The following is a 6,753-nucleotide window of genomic DNA, read 5'->3' on the forward strand; positions in this document are numbered from 1 at the left end:
CTATCCGTTCGACAAAATATCTTTCTCTATTTGCCGTTACTGTCGAACTTGGAATCAGTGGGATTCTGAAATGCTCTCAGTGTCACTCTGAAAGAAATCCGTCCCCAATTGCTCAAGCAACCTAATCTCAGCGCGCAGCTTCCGAGCTTCTAGCGGCTCCCAGTATATTTCGTTTAATATCTGTGTAACGCAAATTTTAATGCAATAAAATTATAACCGAATCGAACTACGACAAAATAATATTTTAGCAATGAAACAACCCCTCGATAGGACGTTAGGTTCTACGCTCCAACCAGTTGCTGACTGTTGCGACCAGTGCATAAAATGAATATAGAAGAACTCAATATTTAAAGGCTCAGCTTTGTGGAAGATAATTATGAAAAAAATAATGAAAGTAACTATATTTAAATCCACCGAATTTGTTCATCATTTCCACTAAAATCGAAGCATCTTCCTCATCAAGTGCGAAATAAAGTTTGAAATTTGCGCCTTTTATGATAAGAGGGTAAATATGTTCATAGGCGTTGTTCAAATACCGCGTCTGGATCAACCATCAACCGTGTCGGAATCATCAGTTGCTAAAGATAGGTACGTCATGATGACACAGTAGCGTTAATACTAGTGGTACCGAATAAAACTTCCGTGGTTTTAAACATTTCATCATTATTTCATTAATGGCTTACGTTTCCCTTCAATAGTGGCTTAATCAAAATTGATAAAAACTTTGAATCAAAGATTCTAATACAAGGTCGTTTATCTAATGAAGTCGTTTTAAATCTCAGAGTAAAATTTTTTTCTCATTATTAATACGATTTTCTTTGTAAATTCATTAAAAATCGTATTTAGCAATCCACCCACTTTTTATAATAGGTTTTGATGAAACGAAATTGCTTATTTCTTTCTTGGTTTACTTTCATCAGATTTTTTCTTGTCAAATGGCAATAAATAAAAAGCAAGTTTGGTGCGCTGAGTTTTTTTTGTTCCAGTCATAGTTATGATTTAAAATTTAGGATATTATGCCTTCAGTGTAAATTTTGGGGTTAACAACTAACGATCCTGGAATTCAATAATTATGTAATGTTATAGCGAGGCTGTAATAGGAGATAATGACGATACAAAGCAGCTCAAAACGTAACAACACAGCAATAGCATCTTATACTCAAGAAAAATTAACGAAAAAATATTTAATTTATTTAACTTCGGTCAAAAACTCTTATACAGTGCGATCTATTACCGAAGAATAGTTCTTAAAATAAGATTTTCTTAATTCAGATTAGCTAATTACTTGGAGGTTCATTGTAAATATATGTGAAGATGGATTGATAATATATAAAATGACTAGCATGGAACCAGTCAGCTAAACCGGAAGATTAATATGAAATAAATAATATCAATAAAAACATTCATTAGTACAGGTATATGCAATACGTTTATATTGCTTCGTGGCATCCGCGGATATTATTCGCGTATGCATTTTTCAGACAATAATGTACAAGCAACTACGTCTTAAGCAACTAAGTCTTAAGCAAATACGTAAAGGCTATGTTGATAAAATAAGGTTTTAAAAGGCTATCAGGGAAAGTAAGAGTACAAATAATGAGATTAATTTACTTTTTAATTTAATTTTAATTAATAAGATTGAATCGTTATATTTGAAATTATCTCTTTTTCAAGCTGCTGGAGCCGATCGCAACACTATTTTAAGGAAAAAAGCGTGATATGGCTTCAATTACAGCATCAATTTTCCTATAACTCGACGATGATGGGCGTGGAGTATAATATTATCAAAAGCTTTACAGTTCGACCTGAAGACGCCGGTTGGAATACCGGAGAAACTGTCGTCGCAAAGAAAATCCACGCAGTGAAACCCAGAAGCATGGAGACATCATCTCTACGGTACAATGGTATTATTTATTTATGAAGCAATGACCTGGCATTACTCAACATATGTGATAGGCCTATCAAAGTGCTGCCTGAGGAGCCTGTGTAAAATTATTTATTTTCTAATGCAATTTCCTGAAAGTGTTGAACTGCAAGTTTATGTTTTCTGACGGAAAGTCGATTAATAACTGGAAAAATATTATATTACGTATTTTTCATGAAATAACCAACATATAGTTTTCAGCACCAAAACTCTTAAATTGCAATAAGTTAGACCCAGCGCGGCACCGGCTTACGAGACGAAGAGAACAAAGTAAAAATATATGCATACAAAATTGGCCTTCGTCAGTGACCATCCCGAAGACCACCAAGTCAAATTGGGGAGGTCAAAATATTACCTTTGACCTCCGTCCCTTACTAATGAACCCGAGTCTCGTGCTGAGGAAAGCGAAAATCAAACAAGTGAACGCCCAAAGATATGACGCTAGGTGTGAATCGAAATATGTTTCCTGTTTCTGGGAGCAGGGGGAGTGAATGGAGCTTTAGGAGGGTGCGGGGAACACGATGAACGAGCCTGCAGAGGGCAGGGATTTTAAAGAGACTAGGATAGGAATGCGGAAAAACATGTGAAGGCGATGCTCACGGAAGAAAGTGTAGGTGAAGTGGGAGGATGACATTTCTCGGTGGAATTTCCGAAGCGCGGAATTAAAGTCGCTGGGTCGTAAAAGTTTTACCTGCAAACTATTCACATGCTAGCCACTGGATTGGAAAGAAAGTCTATCACCTTGTCAGAAATCTTATACGCACCAAATTGCTTGCCTCAGCAACCGTCTTCATACCCGCGCTTTCTATAACAACTGAGGAGACAACAGATGCTGAGCAGTAAACTAAAGGACCCAAGTAGAGAATATTTGAAATGCTATAACACCTACTAGACTTATCGACGATGAGCGGAGAAAAATTTTTAATGGTCGATGCCAACAAAGAATGTGCCAAAACAATATGAGTCACAGATATTTTAAAAGAAAAAGCGTTTTCCCAAAATATAACTACAAGGAAAAAGCTATATTAAATCGCTATTACTCCACTTGAGCACTAATAATGCATAGATTCTTTTTTAAAAAAATGTCGCGAAATAAAGGTTCAGTCACTGTGCTCATATTAAAAACACAAAAATACATCCGTATTCCTCAGTTTTTAGTTGACTAGTGACCTCTAGTGGAGACTTAGTATAAATAATATCACCAATTTAACTTACATAATCAATGCGGAATTAATCATATTTTACAACATTTATATTGGGCATCTTGCTGGTCAAGTTACTAAAGCAAATAGTTTTGTAGTAAAAACCTCTACAGATTTTATAGATCCGAGTAATCTACGTTTCAGAAATTTTTTTCTGATTCATGAATGAGTTACCTACTGCAGAAGTACTATTAAAGAAATGAAACACTGAAGGAGAGACTTTCGACCTTCATGGAACAAAAAAAACAAATTCATCACAGATATTGGATATAATAATTGCATGCTCGGAGCTGCTACTGCAACAAATATTTTATTGCCATATTTGAATTTACAGCGCTTTAAATTGCAGGGTCATGCTTTCTAAAGGAATTGTTCATCGACCACCTGACCCCTATCCACGACGATCAACTGAACCCGCAATGAACGTACCCTCGCGGTTACGAAGGTGATCTGTTTATGCATTTTTTTGCCATCCTCGTAAACCCTAAGGGGATCAAAGCTCATGACTTCTCTGGTATTCTCAGTTTATATTTTGAATTATAAATGTCACTTCCTCTTCCATCGAAAGATTGCTAAGTAACCAGGATTGAAATTAAAACGTAGTAGTGAATAAAATGGAGATATAACACGAGACGCTTGACAAAATTTCACTCAACGCTCAACCAAAGTATGGTTTTAAGAGTACGGCAAGATCTTGTTCCTAACTGTAACATTTAGTTGTGAATTACTTTCATTCCGAATAAGGAGGTAGTCTTTCACACGGCCACTTTACATCTATCTTTCAAGAAGTTGGATTAGGAAAATAAGCGATAAAATTATCTCAATTTTTTTCCGGAGAGATATCATATTATATGAGAACAAAGACGTCGTACTATCCAATTCATTTTAATTTCACAAACTTTTCTACCCGTGTTTTCATTAGCTTGCAACCATCATCAGGTACTGATCGATGTACCCAATGATGATTGAAATCCGATCGAAAAACGTGTAGTACAGTTTGCAAACTTTAAAATTAAGTGGACAGCACGATATCTTCGCGTGTCATTTCATACCATGATGATTATTTTATCCGGGTTCCTAAGAGACACTCCTTTATCTGTTCCCAGAATCTTCTGATTCAAACAAATGGACTATATCAGGATGTAAATTTGCCACTGAAAGAGGGTACGTACGAAAATATCCATTTAAAAATTGAAAGAAGTCCCTTAATTATCATTATCTATCCAATCATCTATACATCAATATTTAGAAGGAAAGTAAGCGTTTTTGAAAATTCACTTACAATAGGGAAAAATACGAGACGTTATTACCTACCGAACTCAAAAAAAGGTGAAATATGACGGCCTTGCTATCCTAGCAACACTGCAAAAATGTCGGTAACATAACCTTGGCAGGCAATCTACCCCATAACCTGTTCAAGGATTATTTTTCCCACATCGTCAATATTAGCTCAATAATGAAGAATAGCTAGCAGTTAAAGACATTAACATGAAAAGCACGGATGAAAGAGTGACAAGCTAATTTGTTTTTAAACCTAGGTGCCATGATCGTAAAGTGTGTCGTATGGAAAAAAATAATGCGAAAATAACTAAGAGTGAGATTTCATTTATCATTTTGCCGGAACACAGCACGTTTTAAGAATCAAATTGACAGCGAGCACGTATCTTTTTCGGGACTCCTCATATATCACTCATGGACATTTCATCGTTTATTTTTCTCCTGCATTAAATATATGACATCGCTCTCTCGGGTCACATATGATGGAAACACATTTAAACTTCAGTTTAAAGCGTTGTCATCAATTCTTACTTTTATCCAACGCTTGCGATGTTCATTAAAGCCAAGCTGCGAAAGAGACATTCTAAAACCAGAAACATTCAGGAATACTAATTGACTTGAAAAATTGAAACCAAAACAGACAAGAAAGAGCACCACTTGGAATATCGTATACTTTAAGACCCTGCGTCTTTTAGTTTTCAGGTAAGATGAAAATCACTCTCATTAAGTCATCAACTTGGGAAACTGATGAAAAGATAATCCCATCGCATTTAAAAGGTTAAAAGATACTTCAACTTTTGGTAAGTACCTAAAATAAAAATTACCACCAAAAAAAAATTATCTGTTTTCATCGCGAACAGCAGAAGCATTTTTCACCAATCTCTCTGAACTAATTAATAGGGTGCGTATCAAAAATGAGGACAAGGATATAAGAAATATGTAAAATATATTTTGTAATTGAAATATTGAGGTAGAAAATGACATCGATAGAACGAAAGGTTTAGGCATGAACAAGTATTAAGTGAGTTATATACCTGTAAGTATTCATGGATTAATTTTCAATCTCTTGAAACATACGGTTTAAACTGGCATTCATCGATGCCTACCTCCTCCGATATAATACTAGCCCAGATTGTTTTTTTCACCGACTATTTACTCAAGCTGTTCATTTTGCTATTTGCATTTCAAGTTCGAACATACCTACTCTCACGTAATCATGCGATTAAATTAGATTCCGATGCATCAATATTCGCGCACAACGACATACTCCATCATCAACCATTGTTTTTCGGATGGACGAATATTAACATATTTTTTCGTGAAGAATTTCTTATTTACTCCTACTCAACAAATCCTTTGCTGCGACTGATATTTTGTATTAAACCTCAGGCCAACTTCTGTAAATCTACATAGAAAGTATATTTAGTAGTTAGAGCTTAGGCAACATTTTCCTGTCTTCAACTTTTGAACACTAGAGGTGTTCACTCTGGCTGAGTTCGGGCCTTGCTCACCGGCTGTAGAACAGAGCGCACGACTTGGACTGATAATCGCATAAAATGCTCAGAAGTCCGGACCACCTTGTCCTGCAATGTCCAGAATTTCCTCCGTATGGAATGGCACCTCAATAGCTTAACCCTCGACTAGAAATTGGGAGATTTAATTTGGAATCCCGGTCAAGGCGAATGATTTTTCTCTTCGGAAATTTTACACAATTTGAGCATTGACTCCGTTAAGTTATCACCCTGGATAGTCCCGGTATACTCAACAATTCAACAACTATTCTACTTCAAGTGAGTAGAGTTGAAGTAGGTCACTTAAGTACTGACTCAAACTCAAACTAAACCTAAGTTTAAGATATGATATTGAGGGTGACTCCGTTAAGTTATCACCCTGGATAGTCCCGGTATACTCAACAATTCAACAATTATTCTGCTTCAAGTGAGTAGAGTTGAAGTAGGTTACTTAAGTACTGACTCAAACTCAAACTAAACTTAAGTTTAAGATATGATATTGAGGGTGACTCCGTTAAGTTATCACCCTGGATAGTCCCGGTATACTCAACAATTCAACAATTATTCTACTTCAAGTGAGTAGAGTTGAAGTAGGTTACTTAAGTACTGACTCAAACTAAACTTAAGTTTAAGATATGAACCGCTGAGATAGAGAAAAAACTCAACACTGAGTCACGTTCTAGAATACAGTCCACTGCATAGCATTGCACAGTGTGCTTGTCAATTTTTTCCATACCCTTTTTATCATTTTTTTGTCATCTTAACCCATTTCCGCCTATAAAAACTTCTGACTGCGAATAGATATCTTCAGAAACGACACGAAGAACATCACCTAAGA

The sequence above is a fragment of the Ischnura elegans genome, chromosome 8 (assembly GCF_921293095.1).
Source record: "Ischnura elegans chromosome 8, ioIscEleg1.1, whole genome shotgun sequence".
Taxonomy (NCBI): domain Eukaryota; kingdom Metazoa; phylum Arthropoda; class Insecta; order Odonata; family Coenagrionidae; genus Ischnura; species Ischnura elegans.